The sequence below is a fragment of the Lycium barbarum genome, chromosome 10 (assembly GCF_019175385.1).
Source record: "Lycium barbarum isolate Lr01 chromosome 10, ASM1917538v2, whole genome shotgun sequence".
NCBI lineage: Eukaryota > Viridiplantae > Streptophyta > Magnoliopsida > Solanales > Solanaceae > Lycium > Lycium barbarum.
The window spans coordinates 96,671,737-96,696,080 of NC_083346.1; the positions used below are offsets into that span (position 1 = coordinate 96,671,737).

The window sequence follows — 24,344 nt, forward strand, 5'->3', positions numbered from 1 at the left end:
GAACAGTATAAATACGCAGACTTAACCTTATTTTATTATTTTTCAAATTCCAGAACCCTAGAACGACCTACTCTCCTCCTCCATCACCAAGAACACTAAGGTAAGAAATCCTAGCCTATTCCAAGTGGATTCTAACATATATTTATGAACATTAAGCAAGAATTCATTGTTCTTACCCTAGAGTTTTCAAGAAAACCCATATAAGGGTTCAAGACTTAGGCTTTTGGGATTCTTCTCAAAGTTCAGACCTTTCTTGCAAAGTTCGGAGCATATACAGGTATGTGCAGTTATAGTAATACTTTTAGGAAATTTTTCTAACTCGTGCGAATTACGTATTTCAGAAATGGCTCCGAAAAGAAAGTACAACAAGAGGAATACAGCTACTAGCCAGAGAGCTACCGTTGATGCAGCTAAAGAAGAGAGCACTTGGGCTCAGGCAGCGGCCCCAGCTAATGCTACAGCTACACCTCCCAATGTTTTGGATGCAGATATTAGGGGAGCTATTCAGCTACTCACTCAGATTTTGGCAAACCAGGACCAGCGACAAGAAACGGCCCCTAGCTCAGGTGCTAGTAATGGGTCGAACAGTTCTGGGACTCAAAGGTTTCTTCGGATGAAGCCACCAGTGTTCACAGGGTCAAAGAAGGACGAGGACCCGCAGAATTTCATTAATGGGCTCCAGAAAGTATTTTGTATGATGCATGCTACTGATACAGAGGCATCGGAATTTAGAGCTTTCCAGCTGTAAGATGTGGCCAATATTTGGATGAAACATAGGAGCATTCCCGAGGGGATGATGCACCTTCTGCTACTTGGGATGAATTTGTAGACGCTTTCATTGGACATTTCATGCCAATCAAAGTCAGGGAAGGAAAGGTTACTGAGTTTGAGAATCTAAGGCAGAATGACATGACTGTTCAGGACTACCATCTCAAGTTTATGTCATTGTCCAGACATGCACTTCACATGGTTCCTGATGCGTGGGTCGTGGTTAGAAGATTTGTACTAGGCTTAAACCCAAATTGCATAGGGATGCCAATACAGCCGCTCAAAACGACAAGATGACTATTTCCAAGATACTGGCATTTGTGCAAGGTAACGAGACTAGGTTGAAGGAAGAAGAATCCCTGCAAAAGCAGAAAGATAGAGAACTCAACAAGAGGGCTAAGTCTGTTGGTAATTTCAATCAGGGAGGATCTCAAGGAGGTGGAAATCGACAGTTTTTTAAGAATAGGTCATCAGGACCTGCTTCCTCTACAACTAGTGCTCTATCTCAGAGGTTCAAGTTTAATCTGAGGGGCTGAAACTTTGGAACAGCAAGCTCACAGTCACAGGCCAGCGCGACCGACCGTGGTTTCGAACACCCTACTTGCAACATTTGTGGTAAGAAGCACTCAAGAGTATGTCGTTCGGGCATGGATGGTTTTTTTGGGTGTGGTCAGCCAGGTCACTTCCTGCTAGATTGTCTGTCAGCAAGACAGAATACCGGAGGTAATGGAAATATAGCTCAGTCCACTAATTCAGCAGCTCCTCGAAATTCTGAAGCCCATCAGGGGCGTGGGGCAGCAAAGTCTAGAAATACGGGCGGTGATCAGAACCGTCTGCATGCACTGTCAGGACGTCAGGATATAGAGACTCGTGGCGATGTTGTCACATGTATGCTAACAGTCTTCACCTTCGATGTTTTTGCTCTTATGGACCCAGGATCCAATCAATCTTATGTAACCCCTTATATTGCTAAGAAATTTGGGATAGAACTTGAAAAGTTGCGTAAACCCTTTGAAGTAGCCATACCAGTTAGGGGATCAGTTATAACTAGATGTATTTATAGGGGTTGTCCAGTGTTAGACTATCATCACAAAACCATAGCAGATTTAATAGAATTAGAGATGGTAGACTTCGATGCAATCATGGGTATGGATTGGTTAGAGTCTTGTTATTCCTCAGTGGGTTATACAACCAAAATAGTAACCTTTGATTTTCCCAACGGACTCATAGAATGGAAGGGTAATTCAGCAGTACCTAGGGGTAGATTTATTTCCTATCTTAGATCCAGAAAGATGATTTCCAAGGGGTACATTTACCACTTAGTTCGAGTCACAAATACAGATGCCCAGCCTCCGACTCTCCAGTCAGTACCAGTTGTGAATGAGTTTTCAGATGATCTACACGGAGTCCCTCCTGATAGAGATATTGACTTTGGGATTGATCTATTTCCCGGCACTAAGCCGATATCTATTTTGCCATATAGAATGGCCCTAGCAGAATTGAAAGAGTTAAAAGTTCAGTTGAAAGATCTCTTTGACAAAGGATTTATAAGGCCAAGTGTCTCACCTTGGGGCGCGCCAGTCTTGTTTGTACGAAAGAAAGATGGATCCATACGTATGTGTATAGATTATCTCCAGTTGAACAAGGTCAGCATTAAGAACAAGTATCCTCTTCCCAGAATTGATGACTTACGCGATTAACTTCAGGGTGCTCAGTGTTATTCCAAGATTGACCTCAGATCAAGCTACCATCAGCTAAAGTTTAAGGAAGTTGATATTCCTAAGACCTCTTTCAGAATCCGCTACGATCATTTCTAATTTCTTGGCATGTTGTTTGGGTTGACGAATGCACCCGCAGCTTTAATAGACCTTATGAACAGGGTCTTCAAGTCGTATCTCGATTTATTCGTCATTGTATTTATTGATGACATATTAGTGTATTCCCGTGGTGAGGCTGATCATGCAGAACATCTCAGAATAGTATTGCAGACATTCAAGGATCGCAAGCTTTATGCAAAATTCTCAAAGTGCGAGTTTTGGCTCAAGTTAGTGGCATTCTTAGGCCATGTGATTTCAAGTGAAGGTGTGACAGTTGATTTTCAAAAGATTAACACTATTAATAATTGGCCCAAACCCACCTCAACATCAGATATCAGAAGTTTCTTGGGTCTACCAGGCTATTATAGGAGGTTCGTAGAGGGATTTTCCTCTATCTCAGCTCTGTTGACTAACTCAGAAGAAGCTCAAATTTCAATGGTCATATGCATGTGAACAGAGTTGAAGAAGAGTTGAAGAAGAGATTGACTTTTGTTCCGGTTTTGACGCTACCAGAAGGAACCGTAGGGTTCGAAGTATATTATGATGCTTTAGGAATTAGTCTTGGATGTGTTCTAATCCAGCATGGTAAAGTAGTGGCTTATGTATCTAGATAGCTTAAGGCTCATAAAAAGAATTATCCGACTCATCTGGAATTGGCAGTTGTGGTTTTTGCACTTAAGATATAGCGTCACTACTTGTATGGAGTGCATGTGGATATTTTTACCGATCATAAAAGCCTGCAGTATATTTTAAAGTAAAGAGAGTTGAATCTCAGGCAGAGAAGATGGCTCGAATTGCTTAAGGACTATGATGTGGATATTCTCTATCATCTAGGGAAGGCAAATGTTGTAGCCGATGCTCTTAGTCGGCGTTCCATGGGAAGTTTAGCTCATGTTGATATAGATAAGAGAGTTATGACCAAGGAAGTTCACCGTTTGGCCAGTCTTGGAGTTTGACTTCTAGACTTCGAGGATGGCGGCATGGTTGTTCAGAATAGAGCTCTTTCCTCCTTAGTCGTTGAAGTTAAGGAGAAGCAGTATAAGGATCCCTGCTTGTTGCAGCTGAAAGAGGGGATTCACAAGCATAAGACGACGGCTTTTGAACAAGCGGGAGATGACGGTACCCTGAGATACCGAGGCAGATTATGTGTTCTAGATGTAGATGGGCTCAGAGAGCGAATTATGTCAGAAGCTCACCATTCCAGGTATTCCATTAATCCAGGTTCTATGAAAATGTATTATGATCTTAAGGAGATTTATTGGTGGAACAATATGAAAAAGAATATAGCAGATTTTGTGGCTAACTGTCCGAATTGTCAGCAAGTGAAAATCGAACACCAGAGACCTGGTGGTTTGGCTCAGACTATTGATATTCCTGTTTGGAAGTGGGAGATGATAAACATGGATTTCCTCACAGGTCTACCTCATTCAGCGAGGAGGCATGATTCGACTTGGGTGATTGTGGACAGACATACGAAGTCAGCTCACTTCTTGCCAGTTAAGACAACAGAATTAGCCGAGGACTATGACAAGTTGTATATTCGTGAAATTGTCAGACTTGATGGGACTCCAGTGTCCATTATTTCAGATCATGGTGCCCATTTCACAGCAAATGTTTGGAAATCTTTTCAGAAAGGATTGGGTACAAAAGTTAATCTCAGTACAGCTTTTCACCCTCAGACAGATGGCCAGGCAGAGAGCACCATTCAGACCCTTGAGGATATGTTGAGGGCATGTGTCCTTGATTTCAAAGGTAATTGGGATAATCACTTGCCTCTTATTGAGTTTTCTTATAATAACAGTTACCATGCTAGATTGGGATGGCACCGTATGAATCTCTGTATGGGCGCATATGTATATCACTAATTGGTTGGTTTAAGGTTGGTGAAGCAGAGTTTTTAGGACCAGACTTGGTCTATCAGGCTATGGAGAAAGTCAAGTTAATTCAGGTGCGGTTGAAAATGGCTTAGAGTCGCCAGAAGTCTTACACAGATGTGAGACGAAGGGATTTAGAGTTTCAAGTTAATGACTGGGTATTTCTTAAGGTCTCACCGATGAAGGGTGTTATGAGGTTTGGTAAGAAGGGGAAGCTTAGTCCCCGCTATATTGGACCATACAGAATCCTGCGAAGAGTTGCTCAAGTGGCTTATGAGCTTGAGTTGCCACAAGACCTGATTTCTGTGTATTTAGTATTTCATATGTCCATGTTGAGAAAGTGTATGGGAGACCTCTCGTTGGTTGTCCCGACTAATAGCATAACAGTCAATGATCGTCTGATAGCATAACAGTCAATGATAGTTTGACTTATGAAGAAGTTCCAGTGGAGATCCTTGATCGTCAGCTCCGCAAGTTGAGAACGAAAGAAGTGGCTTCACTGAAAGTCCTTTGGAGGAGTCAGAAAGTTGGGAAGGCTACGTGGGAAGCAAAAGAGGACATGAAGTCCAGATATCCCCATCTCTTTGAAGAGTCAGCAGAAAGCGTTGAAGGTAATTTATCTTGCCATTCAGATTTCCTTTCATGGTTTCCCTGTTTCCAGTATTCAGTTAGTTTAGTAGTCTCTCAGCCCAGCGTTCATTTAGTCAGTTCAGTAGCTATCCAGTTTAGCAAGCTAACTAGTTTAGTATCCCTTTCGGTTCAGTTTTCATGTGTTCATGTCAGTTAATGTACACATGTCTCAGCAGTCACTTCTTACCAGAACCCATCATTCGAGGACGAATGATCCCAAGGGGGAGATATTGTAACACCTCAGACCTTCAACTAAGATTTGACCATGATTCTAGACTTAGAAAATCAGACAAAAGCGCTGGAGCTGGAAACTGGAAATTTCAGGCCAAGTACAGGTCTTCAAGTGCGGGACGCACTTAGAAGGACGGGACGTACTTCTATCCTGTTCTTTGATAGGAAAATAGTTACTCACTAGAATTTGACATTCCAAGTACGAGCCACAAGATGCGGCCTGTACTTCAAAGAACGAGACGTACCTGGTACCCGTACTTCACAATGGAGATTAACTACTTACTGGAATTCGACATTCCAGGTACGGGCCACCAGGTGCGGCCCGTACTTCAAAGTACGGGACATACTTTGCGTCCATACTTCGTCCGCTTGAGTGAATAGTATAAATACGTAGACTCAACCTTATTTTATTAGTTTTCAAATTCCTGAACCCTATAATGACCTACTCTCCTCCTGCATCACCAAGAACACTAAGGTAAGAAATCCTAGACTATTCCAAGTGGATTCTAACATATATTTATGAACATTAAGCAAGAATTCATTGTTCTTAACCTAGGTTTTCAAGAAAATCCATATAAGGGTTCAAGACTTAGGCTTTTGGGATTCTTCTCAAAGTTCAGACCTTTTTTGCAAAGTTCGGAGCGTATACAGGTATGTGAGGCTAGCTATCAACGTTAGGGAATGTTTATGATTCTCCCTACGCCTCATTCTATATGCTTATCAGTAATTTGACTCAGAATAAAGTTTAACCCTAGTTTCTTGAATAGTTGTAGAACTGCTATCTTTTAGGGTTATAGTTCCATAATTCGTTCATGATGATCATTTTGAATATCATGAACTCAGTACGTAATCATTATAGACTTGTGTATTGACATCATATGAGTCTCAGTCAGTGTATAATCAGTTATTTTCTTAAGTTCCATAATCAGAAATAGTTATCATGCTATCAGTTATAGTCAGTCTTAGTCTTGTAAATTTCTTAATGTTGAACACCTGTATCTGTATTTTTGGGCCCTAAGCCACAGTTTATGCATACGTATTTCTTAGGCCTAAGGCCACAGTTTTTATGGATATTTATTTGGGCCCTAGGCCACAGTTTATATTTACAGTTATACAGGTGATTCATCATTCAGAAAACAGGAAGTATTCTTATCTTTACTTCACATATTTCGTTCAGTCAGCTTTCGGTTTAAGTTTAAGTTTCAGTTTCATTACTTACAGTTCTTTCATTCAGTTTGTTTTACATACCAGTACAATTTAAATATGCTGATGTCCCTTTTGTTATTGCTTGGGGGCCTACATCTCGTGATGTAGGCAAAGATATACTGGTTGACGATTCAACCAGCTAGGACTACTCGTATCAGCTACTTGGTGAGCCCCAGTTCCTCCAGGGCATTATCCTGCTTTCAGTCTTTCCAGTTTTAGACAGTTATCTTTCAGTATTCATTAGAGGCTTCATAGACATAGTTCATTCAGTCATATATTATCAGACTTTGATGTGTTAGCCTTGTTGGCTATTTATTCAGATGTTTCAGACTTAAATAGTAAATTCCGCATTTAATATAATTCAGTCATACTTTTTAGTAGATCAATATGTGTTAGTATTATTTCCTTATTCTTGTATGTTTTAATATCCCATGTTGATTCAGCCAGCCTATGGGTTCACTCGGTCACATGCAGTTAGGCACCGAGTACCGTGTTACACCTAGGTCATGGTTCGGGTCGTGACAATATGTCTTTCTTCAATAAGTCCAATTGTAGTCGTTCCCTTGATTTCACACTGTATTGGAATAATATCTCTCAATTCCTTAATGTCAATATTGTCATAAGAGAACTTTCCCAAGACTGCATACTGTAAATTCTCTTTGATAATCATCTGCTGAACTTCTGATGATCTCCATGCTATGTATAGTTCCCCATCTACATAAGTTATAGGTTTTTGTGGTATTGTTATTTGGTTTGTATTGGTAGTGGCTGGTTTAAAAATATTTGCATAAGTTTGATTGGTATTTGTAGGGGCTATTATTGTATTAGTATCATTGGTGGCTGTTGATGGTGTTGTAGTTTGGTTAGGATCAGTAGGCAAAATCGTAGGGTTATTAGAAACAGGAAAATTATTGGTTGTATTCGCTGGTATAGGCTTAGGTTTAGGTTGGGGATCCACCGGTGGAGGCTGTCCACCGGTAGTGATGGCCATCAAGGTCGGTGAACAAGTTGACGGCTAGGGTTGTTGTTAGGCTAGAGAAAGCATAGGCTAGAGAATTTCTTATCTCATACCAACTTCATCATCAATTTCTACTTAGGAATTCTAGAACTCATTTTAAGAAATTATCATAAAACTCATCTTCCCTTTTTAATTCATCCGAATTTCTAACATTGAAACTAATGTTGATGAAGAATTTTACACTATGTGTTTATAGCCTTTATAAAGTGTCACATCTTGTAAATACTAATTATTTGTGTGTGTCCATTAAATTACTTGGAGAGAAAGTATGTGTTTACTTGGAGAAAGTTAGTAGTTAGCTTGGTCACCAAGATTACTTGGACACCAAGCTAATCACTTGGCCACCAACTAATTTTCCTCTTATAAATAGGAGGTTCATTTGTAGAATATGAAATATACAATGAAAGCTCTCATAAGTTAAAAGTTGAATAATATATCCATCTCTTTCTATATACTTGTCTTTGGTATATTTACTTTATAGTCTTTATTTTCTAACACGTTATCAGCACGAGACTCTGCTATCTCGAGCAAATACTTAGAAAGCCTCGAAGGTATTGGCTTTTTTTTCTTAATTAATAGCAAATCTTTCTAATCGTGAATTTACTACCTTGGATATATTTGGCAAAAGCTACCTGTCTTGGGTTCTTGATGTCGACATTCATCTTGATGTGATGGGTCTGACAGACACCATCAAAGATAAAAATTAGGCATCAAATCAAGATTGTGCCAAGACAATGATATTCCTCCGCCATCATCTTGGTGAGAGCTTGAAACTGGAATATCTCACTGTTAAAGATCCTCTTATGTTATGTAATAATTTGAAAAATAGATATGATCACCTGAAGATGGTCGTGCTTCCACAAGCACGTTTTGATTGGATCCATTTGAGGCTACAAGATTTTAAATCTATCTGTGAGTATAATTCTGCCGTGTTCAGAATTATTTCTCAGTTGAAATTATGTGGTGAAAATATCACTGATCATGATATGTTGGAGAAAACATTCTCCACTTTTCCTGCCTCGAGTATGCTCCTGCAGCAGTAATACCGAGAAATGAGGTTCAAGAAATATTTTGAACTAATTTCACATCTTCTAGTGGCCGAACAACATAATGAACTATTAATGAAAAATCATAAAAATCGACCTACTGGTACTGTCCTATTCCCTGAAGTGAATGGGGCAAACTTTCACCATTCTAGTCTTGGAAAAGGTCGTGGTCATAACCGTGGTGAAGGAAGAAATTTTAATTTGCGGTCCTGCACCAAATAATACCCTTCACCACTAGTAGTGTAAAAAGAAGGAGAAAAGCATGAAACGGTGCAAAAGAAAAATTCAAAAAATAAATTCTACCGATGTGAAGAAAAGGGGCACTGGTCACGTATTTGTCGTACCCTTCACAGCTCTTGTGCTTGTATGACTTGTATCAAATTATGTTTAACGTTTTTCACAGATGAGCATTGAGCATTCAATTGCAATAAGTAATTTTTTATGCTTGCATTTAATTAGATTTTTTTTCCATGATGAATATATTTAATTTTTAATTAGAAAAATGAGATAAAAAGCCAAATAAAGAAGAAAAAAAGATAAATATGAATGTTGGTCATAGAGAGGTGTCACATCATCTTGCTTATGCATAACATAATATTATATATAGATTCACTAATAGAAGATAAGGCAAGTGTTCATAAGGAATAATAATCATACTAGCTACGCGTTAAATCTTAATATAACTTGTCTACAAACCAACCTTCTAAAACTATTCGACACAATTTAAAGTACAATGTAACCTTACTAAAGTGGTCATTTGCACTTTTGTCCTATTTTGTGCTGGTATTTAATTTTACCTCTCAAGGTAACCAACTTTTTCGTGGGGCATAAGTTTATATTTTCAAATTATAATTTTATCGCTAGGTATAAGTTCAATTTAAAGGGTAAAAAATAAAGGGAAAACAACACAAAATACTCCTAAAACGCAAAATACTTACCCACCCATGCCCATGCCCCTTGCTAAACTAATTTCACTTTTACTCAGCCGACCGAAAATAATTACTCGAGTACCCCCATCGCCCAAAGCCCTTCCTCCATGATACCATCTCAATATATTTATATATCATAGCAGTATCATGGAGGACTAAGAGAGTGTCTCATGGAAGGACTGAAGCAGTTATCCATGATATCATCTCAGGATATGGTATTATATTTCAAGATGGTATTATGGAAGACTGAGGAGTGTCTCATTGAAGGATTGAAGCAGTCCTCCATGATATCATCTCACTATATGTATATAAGATGATCATATCATAGAGTTTTTTTTTTTAAAAGAAAGTGTGTTTTTTGAATAAATGAACATGATCCTCTATGATATCCTATCAGTATATTATATATATCATATGGGTTTCATTGAGGGCTGATGAATGTTTTTGAAAAAATGAAAGAAGTCATGTGTGATACCATCATGCTATATAAGAGACAGCGTGATACCAACATGATATCATAATTTTGAAGGCATTTCGACTAAATAGTTTTTGGGGCAAAAGTAAGAGGAGTATGAGTGTAATTATTTTATTTTAAGGCGACGTTCTTTTCCCAAAAATAAAGATCAGCCCATTTGAAGGGCAAAAACTAAAGACCAGCCCATTTGAAGGGTAAACCATGCAATTTCTTCTACTAAAGCTAGTCCAATTAGTTCAAACACATAGTAATTAAATATCTACCTAAGGCTAATGACATCTAAAGTAATCCACACATCCCAGATAAATTTATACCTTAATCAAATAAAGTACTCCCTCCATTCCATAATAAGTGACTTTTTAGGCTTTTCATTTTGTTCCAAAATAAGTAATGCTTTAGGATTTTAAGAAGAAATTGATCTTCTTCTTCCAAAAAAAAAAAAAAAATCTTCTTCTTCCAAAACGATCCTTATTTACATAATCAAGAATCATTAAACTTTTTTTTCTAGGCATTTAATTATGGATAAGTTAGTAAAAATACTACAAATTTTCTAGGAGTGAGCACTTTCTTAAGGGGTGTGCATAAGCCTAAAAAGTCACTTATTATGAAATGAAGGGAGTATAAATTTAGTCTCAAATCTAATCTTGGCCTTATTGCATCAAAGTTTGTATTATTTTATCCCATCTCCCGGGGATAAATTAATCTAAGGATTATAATCCCAAAAACTATAATCTCAAGATAACTTATTCTGCTAACCAAACGATATTACAAGTGCATAAGCCAAAGACTATAATCTTACGATATCTTAGTCTGCGAACCAAACTACAGCGCAAGTGCAAAACCATTCTTTTATGTTCTTCTCCAGAACTTCCACATCCATTTCTTGAGTCTGTGAATAGCTAAACTTCAAGTCACAAGTGATACAATGTCTCATCTTGTCCGGTTAGGAGGGGAGATCAGAAATGGGAGAGGAGTATTTTTTGTAAGTTTAGAGTTGGAACATTCAGCGCTTCTTTGCTCAAAAACTTGGTGATGGACTTGGGCTTAGTTACATTCTGTTGGCATTGGGCTATCAAGGTCGCACGACATTTGGGGAAAATGGGCTTAGCCAAATTGGGCTTGGCCTTCATTCTCCTTACTTTCTTTTGTTTTTCTTTAAAAAAAGAAGAAATTGCACGTTGTGTCCTTCAAATGGGCTGGTCTTTAATTTTTCCCTTCAAAATCGAACTTATGCTTAGTGGGGCATAAGTTCTTTAAGGACACGGGATATAACTTGTATCATATTATGATGCGAAAATATAAACTTATGTCGTGCAAAAAAGTTGTTTGGCTTGAGGAGCAAAAAATAAAGATCAGCACAAAAAGGAGGCAAAAACGCAAATGACCCTTTAAAAAATGTTACAAATAAAAACACCCAAAAGAAAACTAAGCTACACTATATTCTATATACGAGTTACATACAATGATTAAAATTAGCAAATTGAATCTGAGAAAATAAAAATAGCTCTCCGAAGCAATCTTTTTGAAAAAAAAAAAAAAAAAAACTTTTCTTTAATTTCTTCTTTATAAAAAATCTTATTATACTAATTAAATTAAAATCATATATGAAATAAAATTAAGTATTTGTACCTAAAATATGGGAAATTAGAGAAATCAACATTTTAGAAATTTTATTTTCCAAATATAAGAAATTAAGTAGTTAACAAAGGAAAATTAATAATTGAAATGATAATTAAATCAAACCATGTTTGATCTATTAACAAAAGCAAGAAAAATGCTTAGAATTTAGAGGATTGGCAAAACGTAGGTGCTTACATTGTCCACAACTAGCAAACCATTGGAGTTCCAATAAAATACACTCATCCTTTAAAGTTTAAACTAATCAAGAGGGTGCTTGGCTAAACTTATAAGCTGGTTAAATTAGTCTATAAGTATTTTTTGGCTTATTTATGTTGTTGGTTATTTGGCTTAATTTTTGGCTAAGAATAGTTTGGTCATTCCTAACTTATAATTTTTCAGCTTCTAAGGACTATTAGTTTGATCAAATAAATTACTATTCTGTCCTTAATATTATTTTGTAATTAAAATAAGTCTACTAAAAATGGGTAGACTTATATTTTTTAAAGCCATGTGACATTATTTTTAATAAGCTAAATGATTTTTTTAAAAAAAAAAAATCCATCAGCAAAAGGGTATATTTGCACCATTCGTGTAACGACAGGGGTATATATGCATCACTTTTTTAACGAGGGTATATCTTCTCTAATCACAAAGTTGAGGGGTATATTTGCATCTTTGCCTTTTTTATTTAAAATGAATAAGTTTGACTCCATTGTAAAGTAATTCTGCCGGAACCACCAAATGATGTGGTGCAGTAGATGGGGCTGCTCCTCCCCTAATCAAAGGTCTCGGGTTTGAGCCCTGGGTGTGGAAAATTCTTGGTAAGGAGCACTCCCCCTAGAAATGGGCCCTACACGGCGCTAATCCTAATATAGTCGAGCTCCAATGCAGACACTGAACACCGAGTGAGAAATCAAAAAGAAAAACTCTGCTGGATACTATAATTAGCATTCTGTTTCTTATCATTTTACGCATAACATCTTCAGGTTTCATATTCTCTTTCATCTTTACCTTCTTTCTCTTTCTTGTCTCTTTGCATTTCCTTCTCTTCTTTCATCTCATTCAATACACGTAAGCTTAGTAAATTTGCACTTGAAGAAAATTACAAAATTTTAAAGATGTAGTAAGTGAAAATACTTATTTCTCTTGAAAGACCCAAAATTTCACCAATAAACACCTTGTATACAATGTTAACAACAACAACAACAACAACATACCCAGTGTGATCTCAAAAGTAGGATATGGAGAGGGTAAGATGTATACAGGTCTTACCCCTGTCTTTGTGGGGGCAGATAGGTTGTTTTTTAAAGACTCTCGGCTCAGAGAAAGACAAAGAGAAGGAAAGAAAGAAAAAAATGTTACTTTTCTTTACACTGGCTATATACTTTTATACATTGGATTTACATTATTATATAGTGAATAGACACCACATAAAGGTAAAAGATACATATCCTTCTCGTATTTATACACTGTATATACTGTATAACTATGTATACATATGTATAATCTTGTATATCTGTTAGTATGTTCACATAGATACATGGATATACAATTACCATACATATTGATACATAGATATTGAAAATATATACATATCATATTGAACTACTTTCCTCCCTTCAAAATCCATTAATAGTGAAAAATCAATTCATCATGAAAATCCATCAACACCGCGTTAATATTGAACCATCTTTACATATAAACCAGAGCCATATCCAATGGAGTCTTTGGATACTTCCCAATGAGCATCTAGATACCTTTTCACATAAACTTTTGAATGTTTAAATTATATCTTTCATCCTCTGTTATTATTCCTTCTCTAGAGGTAACTTTCAAATAGCATATGCTTTTTCAATGAAAAATAGCGGATAGGTTTTTTTCACTGAAAAAACATGTCTTGCCCAAGTGAGAAAGATAAATACTCAAATAAAAATAAGAAGAGGATCATAATGTCCATTTTGAAATCTAATAAAATTATTGCCCCAATCGTCGATAATAACTCCACTGACATTGCGCTCCGGTGATATGGAAGAAATGTAGAGAAAATGAGAAGATCTATGTGTTTTTACGGAGTCATGGTGGTGACAGATACCCTGGAGAAGACATGAGAGGGGAGTCAAGAAGAAAGAAAAGTAGGAGTGTCAGTTTGTGGAAAATAGGGCTTAATCATGGGCAATTACATAAATGATTACATTTTGGGGTTTCTTTGCGGACATAGCTACGTTTTTGCTAATTACATTTTGTAGGTATTGTAGATTGTATTCACGCTTTACAGTAGATTGTATTCAAAATTTGGCTGAGTGAGATTTCGCTGTATTCAAGTCAGAAGTATTCAACTAAGCTGTATTCAAGTCAAATGTATCCAACTCTACGGTATTCATTTGTAGCTACTTTTACACTGTATTCACTTTATTATATTTAAAATCGATTGTATACAAAAAAAATATCCTTCAAAATACAAGCAAAAAATACATAAAAAAACACTGTATTTTACACTAAAAAATTGACGAATACACTCAAAATACTGAATGCAAGAAATAAAATACACTCCCAAACACTGAATTTTCACTAAAAAAAATAACGAATACACTCAAATACTGAATACGAGAAATAAAATATTCCCCAAACACTGGATTGTACGCTAAAAAATTAACGAATACACTAAGATGTACACCTCCATCTCAAATACAAGAAAATAAAATACACTCTGATTTGAAATACAGAAAAAAAAAAACTCATATATGAGCCGACACACTGGAAAACGACTGGATCTGGAGACGATGGCGGCGGTGGAGGAGAGTTTATTTATAAATGTATTTCTGAGATACACTCTATTTCGTGGTAACTGCTCCGGTTCAGATTTGAGATACACTCAGTTCGCTTAGATCTGAGATACACTTGCCAGAGGAGCGAACAGAGCAAGGGTGGATGTTGTGGTGGCGTTTGATCGGAGCTGTTATTCGTGGTGACTGCTCCGGTTCACCGGAGCTAGAAGCTCCTCGCTGGAGGAGCGAAGAAGACGACTGAGAGAGAGAGGCGAGAAAGGTGAGAGACGGCGGAGAGAGAGAGAGAGGCGATGGAGGAGAGAGAAAATGGAGATAAATGGGAGGAGATTGTGAGAGAAAATAGTTTTTAATACTAAATACAACATAATTTTACTGTACTAGTTACCTTGTGTAATTGACATACAAGATATAGCTATGAGATGTAATTTGGGAAAAGTATAACTACTAAATATAAATAAGGCATAGTGTTCTCTATACCATGTCGATTTCCCCTTAATCATCTTATATTGGGGCACACAAGTAATAACTTAGGAGTTCGACTAAAATTAGTAAACTAGATGGCCTGGACTTATTGCACCATAATTTTCTCAAAATACTAAAGTATGTACTCCTATACTAGTGTCAACTGGTCCAGGCTCAAACTACATTAAAATTTGTATTTACAATTTTTTTGTGTGTTTTTTTGCTTGCTTTTTGGTTCGTTTTTGTAACACTATATTAGTTGTAAAGGTAGTTCGACAATTTTTCAATGTTTCTAAAATATTGAATCATAGAAAAGATTTTGTAAGTTAGAAACAACATTTTTCTTAGAGTATATTTAGACTTCCTTTTTATTTTCAAACAAATGCATGCATCAAAGTTCTTCTCTTTTTTATTATACTGAAATTTTTGGTGTTAAAGTCTTTAATGATTTAAATTGAGATTTACCTTACGTTGGATTAACTTATTTATTTTTCTCAATTAAACTTATATTGACTAACCCATTTTAGGAAGAAAAACAAATTACGGTATTCAAGTAATATAAAAAATATTTGATGCTGCCAATTGTTGGATGATGACGTCAATAAGTTAACTTATAAATAAAAATAGCATTTAGCATTTAAATAAAAATAGCATTTAAAATTAAATAAATAAAGTCTTGATATGACGAAATACTTTTGTAGATGTTCCTTCAAATTTAAATGATAAAAAAGGAACTGAAAAGTTAATGAAATTATTTGTTTTTCTTACTTTAATCTTTCTTTTTCCTTTAAAAAAATCATGTTAAGAAATGAAGTATTTTTTTATTTTTTCTTAATTTAATTTATTTTTAAGGAAATTTATATTGTAATTTAAACGTGTATGTATTACTTTTTTCAAATATTTTTAGCTATATAAAAAAATAATTTTAATTTAATACTTTATCTTGTATTGGGCTTTAGAGGCATTTATCATGCACTTCTGGGATCTGAGACACTTGAAGAATCTTTTCCCTTCTTTGGTTATGTCTGGAAAGATCGAAATAAAATGACCACAATTTTAGATATTCACTTAATCGTCTGCGTCTTTAGTTGAAAGCTATTTCTTTTATGATTCCTTCTCTCACTTCTTGAAGACTTTCTTTTTCATTCAATAGCGCCTCTCCTATAAGAGAAGGAGCTTTCTTCACCCCTACGTACGTCAGACCCTTCTTCAAGAGTGCCCTTTCCCCAGCCTCCAATCGTCTTAGAATTTCTGAGAAGACTAAGCTCAGAAGAATTGCAGTCCGCCCCAGCCCCTCCTTAGTGACTTTGGTCAGGAAAGGGAATAGTACTAAGGCAGAAAGAGGATGTCAAGATAATTTTTTACTTGTCTATAATGAATTTTATAGGAAAAAAATAATTTGAAACAAGTTTAATAATCATTTCCACATAAAAGAAAGACAACAAATTTTTTAACAATTTTAAATTTGGTTAAATGAATATGTATTTTTTTAGTGTAACTACCACCTTTTCCACATCATCACTCCTTGTAGCATTAAAAAGCCCATATAGTTATTCAAATTTATTAAAATGGGTGAGAGCTTGCAAGATAATTAAAGCTTCAATTAGGGGTAAACTAAACAAAAACATTTAAACTTGGTTGAAAAATAGATTTTTGTAGTGTCACTATCACCTTTTACACATCATCACTCTTTACAGCATTAAAAAGCTCATATAGTTATTCAAATTTATCAAAATAGGTGATAACTTATAAGGTTATTAAAGCTTGAATTCGGGGTAAAATGTGTAACATCCCGAAATGTTTAAACTAACACTTGAATTTTCGGTTGACCATATCTTAATAGTAGAGATATATTTTATTTCGCGCTTCTTGAACGTGAATTCAAGGATATTTGAACTTGTTTGAAGTGTTATGGTGTAGTTATGTAAACTACTCCTACTATTATTATCTTAACAAATTAAGGAATGGAATGGATATTTGATATTTTGGTCAACCACTTTTTTTCCTTCATCCTTAAGAAAGTAATATATATATATATATATATATATAAAAAAAAACTTTTTGGGCTCTTATCCTCTCCACCTCCAATTTCGTTTCCTCCACAAAAAATAAAACCCCAAAGCTTCTCTCCTCTCATAATATTCATCTTCTAAATCAATCATCAAGACTTGTTTTGGTTGAACCACAAACAACTCCACACGATTGAGGTAAATTGCTAAATCCCGTTTTGAACTGATCAGCTGTTGGTATTTAAGCTTATCTCCTTGTATAAAATTTAGTTTTAAGTGAGCCAAGATGATCTGGAAAGCTATTTCATAGATCTATAACTTTTGTTCAGGCCCCAAAACCTAGTTTGGCTTGTATTTACTCAAAAAGAGGTGATGAAGTACAGGGAAAGTGCTGCCCAGATTCTGTTTTACAAACCCCCATGTGCTACTATTAGTATTTTGGGCATATATTTTTGTACAAAATTGATATTGGGGTGATTTAAATTTCTATAGAACCCCAAGACATCTATCTACAACATTCATTAGGCCACAAAGTCCATCCTGGTCGTTTACCCCCTTTGAAACTAAGTGACAATACAAGATAGTAGCACTGTCCAGAATTTCTGTTTTGCTAGTTCATTGTGATTTTCACTGATATTGTGTTTAGTTTTGACGTGCTGAAACCATTGAACTTAATTAGATATTTGATGGTGTATTTGAGTATATATATACCCTTGTACAAGCTAAGGGAAATTGGCTAAGGAAGTTGACATATTTACTTGATCGTTGCTTCAGGGATTTATAACTTCTTGATGGTTGTGTGAGCTTTAGAAGCTCTAAAGCTCCAAGGTTTGCACCTAAACTTGAACTTCGCTTTCAGTTTATTTGGTTTGAGATATTGTGAGAAGCTTGAATCTTGGTGAAATAATATCTACTTTAAATTGTTGTCATATTGATTATGTTGCTACTTTGATAGTTTACTTGCTTGGAGGGTTGAGAAAGAATATATTGCGACACTTCAATATGATAACTTTATCATTGAGAGTGTGATTTTGTAAATTGAGTTATGAGTATGCTAAGATCACATTGGTGTTATGTGAAGCATTTTTGTAAGACGACGTAATTCGCCCACATATATGGATTGCTTGAGAATTATTGCATTCTTGATTATGGGGCGACGAACCTTTTTGATTTCGGATCTTATCCATCTTGACTTTGGATTTGCATTTCGTCTTGATAATGGACTTTTGTCCATTCTCGAGTATGAGTGGAAAGCCACTTTCAACATGGCTCTTGATTCTCTTGATTATTGGGTGACGACCCTACTTGATAGGGGCTTCGGTCCTTCTTGATAGGGGCTTCAGTCCTTCTTGACATTCGATAGTGCTTGATGTGATGGAATGACGTATGTGTTGGGCGAAATTAACTAACTGAATGACGTTTCGTGAATTAGTTTCGAAAGCTTTCTTGACACTTGGTATTTTAAGCTTCGAAAGCTTTCTTGACACTTGGTATTTGAAGCTTCGAAAGCCTTCTTAACACTTGGTATTTGAAGCTTCGAAGGCTTCTTGACACTTAATATTTGAAATATTAGTATCTTGAACTATCTTATGGGTTGGTGATTCTCTTGAAGTGTCGTACACTGATTAAGTATTTGGTTATAACTCGGATGAGCTTATGTCTATGAGCTTATGTCTTGAACTTACTTCTTGCACTTATATTTGATTCATAGCTCACTACTAAATTAAACAAATGCTGGAAATTCTTGGACTTGCTTTGGAAAGCTTCTTGCTATGTGAGATTTTGAATATTGATATCTTTTAATATATGATATTTACTTTCTCGAAACAAGTGTACCTTCATTTAGTTCTTGTTTGATATTTCATTTCCTTGAAACCATTGTACCTTCGTTAAGTACTTGATGATGATTTTGACAAGCTTATTCCTATTATGTTGTACTTCTTACATAGCATGCTTCTCTTTTTGGTATGAAATGTTAGTTAAGTTTATGTGTCACTAAGCTTTATGCTTAGCGATAGTTTGTTACTCTCGTAGGTGATGTTTCGAGGAAGGCTTAAGGATGGCCAATTGAGGTAGACTATTTGTAAGCTTAGATGATGATCACATTTGCATGAGCATGTTCATTTTGCACACTTTTGGGGACTTGTTCGTGATCCATGTGACATACTTAGGTATGCATTTTTTAAACTTGTTTACATGGGTCTCTTTCCACTACTAAATTATTGTGAATATCTTATCAAATAAATTTCTTCTGAGCGTTGTGGTATGAAATTTGCTTTTGTTTCGTAAGTGACATCCTCCCAAAAAGGGGGTGCTACAAAATGGACAAAAAAATTATGTGAGGACTACAAAAGTTAGGGTTTCCCCATTATATTGGGTGAAAATCGTTTACACCCCCCAACTATGCTTTAAAAATCAAACTACCCCCTGAACTTTGAACAATAGACATTCTCCCCCCTTTATCCTAATTGACTTTTTTAAAAGTCTATTTTACCCTTACATTATCAACTTTTGTCTTCTTTTATTACTTCTATAAAATCATGATATTTTTTCATTTTTTTTAATTTATGTAACAAATTCTTATAAAAAATAAATAGTATCTTCTAGATGAAGAAAAAAGTGAGAAATACTGATTGAGTATATAAGTTAATGATGTTCTATAATAAAATAAATTAGCAGAATAAACAAAAATTAATTTTATTAAAAATAATCAAAACTTTAATATTTATTTATAGGAAAATAGCTACAGTACACCCTAGCGTTTGGCCGGATTATTTATAACACACTCAACCTTTACGGGTGACCTATTACCCCTCCTGTACCTATTTATAGTGTGTTTTATTGACTATTAAAATGTCACCCCTAGTTTTTTAAAGTTAGGAGCACCCCACACGCCTGAGAAAAGACTAAAACGCCCTTACCATTATAATATCTACCCATTTCTTATTTTCTTCCCATTCTTTAACACTTAGACGAAAAACACTTCGAAAAAAACGAACCGACTTCCTTTCAAATCTTCACATCATCTGTGTATTTTTTGCACATTGTAGTCTTTAGGGCTTGAATTTTGGCACATTTTGCACTGAAGACAGTAGCTTTTACCTCTTTCATAACTTAATGTATACAAAAATTTGGGGGAAATTAGAAACCCTAACCTACTAGATATAAGAAAAAAACTGAAAGAAGAGGAGAAATTTACTCAAGTTTGTAACTTACCTCTTGAATCCATCCCTTAATTTGAAGTTACGGTTTCAATTTTTTAAGTTTTAATGGAGCTCCAATCGGGTAATGTGGTATTGAAATGGGTCAATAATGGATAAATTGAGGGGATTAATCAAAATAGCTATTGGGAGGGCCGGGTGGCAAAAAAATAAAGGGTCAACTGAGTTTAATATGCACCGTACGCGCACCTTGTGCGTGTCCTCACGCTCATGTCCAGCTCACCACAAAAATGCCAATAAAACTATAAATAGGTACAGGGGGTAATAGGTCACCCGTAAAGGTTGAGTGTGTTATAAATAATCCGGCCAAACGTTAGGGTGCATTATAGCTATTTTCCCTTTATTTATACAAGTGAAAAATAATAGACCTGTTATAAATAATCCGGCCAAACGTTAGGGTGCACTGTAGCTATTTTCCCTTTATTTATACAAGTGAAAAATAGCAGGCCTGTTATAAATAATCCGGCCAAACGTTAGGGTACACTATAGCTATTTTCCCTTTATTTATACAAGTGAAAAATAACAGGTCATAATAACTTTATAAATATATTTATATGCAAGTAATGCAAAAACAATTATAAAATATAGGCAAATTTCTAAAAATAATTTATTTATATTGTAAATGAATTTTATTATAATTTAAGAAATATTCTAGTAGTGACAACCAAAACTTGTTTATTTATATAAACAATAGAGAATAAGAGAGAAGTGAAACTTAAATATACACACATGCATGTACATACATATGGGCCACCGCCACCGGCACAGGCCAACGCCCGGCGACATGGACCGACGCCCCGCGACATAGCCCCAACGCCCAGAGATGCATAGGCCACCGCCTGGCGACATGACCCCCTGCCTAGCGACATAGCCCCGACCCCGCGACATAGTCCACCGCCCAGCGACATAGCCCACCGCCAAGCGACATAGCCAACGCCCTGCGACATAGCCCACCACCAAGCAACATAGCCCCCCCCCCCCCCCCCCACACACACACACGATACATACTTGTTGCATATAATTTTGAAATAATAATCAGAAAAAATATCATTAGATTTTGTTACAAATTCATTAAAGTATAATTCTAATTATAATGTTAATGAACTTAAATAAGAATCTATAAATACCTAGATTTAAAAAATTATTATTATATATAATATAAAAATGTATTACATAAATTGAGGATTGAAAAAAACAAGGGTGAAATAGTCATTGCATAGGATAAAGGGGTGGGGGGGGGGGGGGGATGTCTATTGTTTAAAGTTGAGGGGGGAGTTTGATTTTTAAAGCAAAGTTGAGGGGTGAAAATCACCTTATATATAGTAGTAATATATAAATATAATTTATATAATAATCACTAACAAAATATTCAACTGTTTTCATGCTTTTAATTTTTAATTTGATTAGTTAATTTTACTGCAGATAAGTCCGCAAAATATGATAAATTTCTTTATCTCATTAATTAATATATTTATTTTCCTTTTCAATTATGATTCATTCTTTATATTGTGTATATTCATTTCTTTCTATTGTTTATGATGATTTTAATCTCAAGTTATTTCATTAGTTATTTCTTTGTCTCATTTGATTGATCAATAAATCTTAAACAAATGCTTTTGTTCCTCATTTGTATATAAATGTTATGAATAGGGACTCTTAAATATGGTTTAATTTTAGGCCACAATTTTAATGAGCTCTTTCAAGGTGATAATATTATAAAAAACGACCTTACTTGAACAAGATCTGTTCTATAGGCTCGTACCACCTTATCCTTGAGTTCTAAGGAGACAGGAAACCAGGAGTTAGTTCTAATGTGATAGCTGAAGCTAGAGCCATGCTGAAAGGTTTATCATATTGTGTAGAGCATGAGTTACAACCCCTAATTTTTCTGTACTGATGAAGAATGTTGTAGGTGGTATATGCAAGCCCCCATGGTGTATTATCACTGAAGTGGAGAGTCTTAAAGCAATGAAGGTGCATTTCAATGTGATAATACATCATGTGTTCAGAGAGGGAAATACCCTAGCTAGCTTTTCATTTTGCAGGTACATCTAGATTTTGAAATTTTTCTAAACTGCCTAGTGCGGGGAGAAAATTTTTTAATTTGGACAAGACACAGGTACCAAATCGCAAAATCAAGAATGCTAGGAACACTGTAAATAATGATGTACAATCTTGACTTGGTAACTCAAATATTGACAAGTCTTCTAATGGTGGTATTAGCCTTAGATCCCCTTGAGGAATTGTTAGTAAAGGAGAAATAAAGTTTATTGTGCATTCATTAAGCAACTATTTGATTCTATAGAGTAACACAGACTTTTAGCCTCACCAAGGCTAATTAAGATGTAGTAGGTGTTTAACATCAAATTTTGATGGCAAATACTTAATACAAATTTACACAATCAGAGGGTTAAATTTCTTATTCAAGAAGATGGAATCATAAACGGGAAATAACGGGCAACTAATTCAACAATTCAAGCTCGCAAAAGAAAAATAGAGAAGGTGGACAGATACATCAAAGCAAAATTCTGAATCAAGCATACAACAATTCAAGTAAAGGGGGAAATCGCATTTTGAGCTAATCTACACATTTTTATAGCCGCAAAACCAAATTAAAGGGAAGTTGAGCGAGTAGAAGAAGGTTTTACCTGGTTGGGATAGATCTGATTTAATTTATCTAAGAACTAACTCCGTGGATATGGATAAACGGCGCCTGGTGAGAGCTTGGGGGTGCGAAAAGTTGTTCCATATCGGAGAAAATCAGCGTCTTTTATTGATGGTGAAGCTGAAGATTGGTGGTTCTCTTCCGTTGAACACCTCAGATTTCACTTTCCTAATTTGCTCAACTAAATTTTCTAGGTTTTGGGTTTTAGCTTTAAGAAGACCTTTCATCCACAAAGTTCTAGATTACGAGGATGAGTGCTTTGCTTTGCTTACGCTAGTTCTTGAAACGCATAGCTTACGAACTATAGATGGGTCTTTTGTTGAGTCTTTATATGGCCTACGAAGAAGGATAGTTAAAAGTTAAGGGAGATAACAAATGTCTAGACGCCAGAGAAGAAATTAATCACACTGGGTTGGAGAATTGCCAAAAAGTTCTTTCTGTTGTGTTTCTGGTTATATTGCCATATCTTAGATCAAAATTGCATGCAATCTACAATAAAGAAAGAGAGGCTGCTCTTCAAGCTAGCTTATCGGGCCATGAAGATGAAAGATTTGGTGAAACTGACTATCTTGATGGAGGTGGGAGCCCCATAGTTTCAACGAGCGGTTCGGATACAGAAGAATCAGTTAGAGAGCGTTTGAGAAATAAAATCAGAAAGGTCATAGCTGCTTGCTACCCATGGATACATGCTGGAAATGAAGGTTTATCATTTGCTTACATGCTACTGTATTTGTTGGATGCTACTGGATTTTACTCTCTGGGACTCCATGCTCTTGGTATTCATGTTTGCTGGGCTACGGGATGGATACTTCTTCTAGGTTCTAAAATAAGAAGTCGTGAATGCGAGGGACTTTCGGGACCCCCTTGGCTAAAGGGAGTACAAAGTGCTTTACTAAGTTGTGCCTATGGAGTTCTTGACTATGCTCAAACTGGCCTAATTGCTGCGGTTTTTTTTCTTTAAAATGATGGAGTGGTGGTACCAGTCAGCAGAAGAAAGGATGTCAGCTCCAACGGTTTATCCACCCCTACCTCCTCCTCCACCCCCAAAGGTTGCAAAAGAGGGAATTTCGTTACCTTCAGACAGAACAGTGTCTTCTGCTATTCCTGCGTTTTCAGATATGACTCTTATTATATAAGCGATGCCCTATGACGCTGATGCCTGCAACGGTGGATCAGATCAGAAGACTATTTCATGATGTTTAATTTCTACCCAAGATCAGAAGGGATGAATAAGATCGGAAATTTGCTCTAAAATGAGATTATAACTTATATGTGAAACTTGTTTCCAAGGCCCAAATCATGGCATTGCCTTGCAGCAAAAAATAGTTGAGTTTATTATGCTTTTGCGTAATTGTTGTAGTTCAAAATTTAGAATGCAAATAATAACCAAGGGAAAAAAATGTTATAAAAGTTTTTGTTATTGTAAAACTTTTTGGTTTTGTTGATCAAAGATCTGAAGCTCAAGTATGACACTTCTATTCCATGCCATACATAGTGAAATATACTTCCAGAATATCGCGTCGATAGCAAGACTATACCCTTTCTATTGAGCATACAGTGAAGTGGTAAAGATTGAAAGTAGTGGTA

At 35.8% G+C, this 24,344-nt stretch overlaps 1 pseudogene; it reads left to right on the plus strand.

Moving 5' to 3' along the window:
- The first annotated feature begins 22,381 nt into the window (after positions 1-22,381).
- On the plus strand, positions 22,382-23,960 carry LOC132615172 (peroxisome biogenesis protein 12-like; annotated as a pseudogene).
- Positions 23,961-24,344: the final 384 nt, after the last annotated feature.